Below are 1335 nucleotides of genomic sequence, written 5' to 3'. Positions count from 1 at the left end.
AATCAGGTAATGTAGCGTGCACAGACCGAGTTTGTTGAGCTTATATTCCAAAGGCAACTTAGGGCGCGCAGGTTTATTTCAGTCTCTGAACTTGCACTGCAAAATAAATCACTGTTCGTTTGTTTATACTTCGCGATATTCCTGGTGCCTTTTTGACCTCATATCAACTTTTGTGAACAAATTGGCGATCTTAGCTAACCAGTTTAGATCTTGGCGTTTATTTTTCGCTAACATCGACAAGAATAAAAACTCATTGTGTTTGATATAGCGCAACGGAAACGGACGCGAGGCGCTCACAAGCTTCTTTAAGAATACATGCAGTGATAACTCATACAGGGCGAAGAAGGCGTGAGAGCGAAAACTAATTAATATCACTGTGTGATACTTGGTTTCTTTAACTGGGCCGTACTCCGCGAAACTATAAACATTTGTAAGATTAAAGACTAATGCAAACTCGTTTGGTTAAACTTGTATAGCGGGGCTTTAGTCGCGAGCGAAACTATTCAAGCTAAGTCCGTATTAAAACAAGGCTTTGTTGTTGATGCAAACTTTGTTGATAGTAGCAAGATCAACAAAAATCGCGCAAAGGGTATGTTTCCTTTTTAACGGGATTTAAAGCCGGTAAATGTAAGGCTGGGAACATCTGTTTTTCCATGCACCCCGAAGATTTGAGGAAAGTCCGGGTTTTCGTTATTGAGTTTCGCGAACAATAGCCCAGGACAGATGAAAAATTGTTTTCGAATTACACCGGTAACCTATATAACATCAGTTTCGTCTCAAACCCTCAGTCCAACAGTGATTTTTGAAACAATCTGGCACCGTAAGACGCGCGCGAAATCAAACAATTATAAAATACAAATGCTCAACAGTTCTTGAGATCAAATTTTGATTAACCTTGTGTTTTTCCAGCGCGCAATTGCCATTCACTATTTTCATCACATACTCGAACCTCCTTGAATACTTACGAACACGTATTACATTTCCATTGTGAAAAACATTGCTAAAAATGGAGGTTTCTGACAAAAATTCCGAGTACTCGTACTTAACGTTGAAATGATGAACTGCTAACTGTGTTGATATCGCAACAAGCGAAGACAAGAATCGATATTTTTGACTACATTTTTACACAAAGTTGATTTCATGCAAGCTTGTCTCTGAGACAAGACATTGCGTTCGATCTCTTGTGTTCTCTCATTCGGTGGGTAGTTAAAAATATATTGCCAGGCTTATACGCTAGATTGCTTCGCGCGGCGTGAGTCCATTTCGAACCTCGGTGGGAAGACAAATGTCCCATTGGCAAATTTCTGTTTAGGACCCTATGCAAAGCGAACGAAT

The sequence above is a fragment of the Montipora capricornis genome, chromosome 13 (assembly GCF_036669925.1).
Source record: "Montipora capricornis isolate CH-2021 chromosome 13, ASM3666992v2, whole genome shotgun sequence".
Lineage (NCBI taxonomy): Eukaryota > Metazoa > Cnidaria > Anthozoa > Scleractinia > Acroporidae > Montipora > Montipora capricornis.
Note: the sequence above shows the minus strand (reverse complement) of the source record.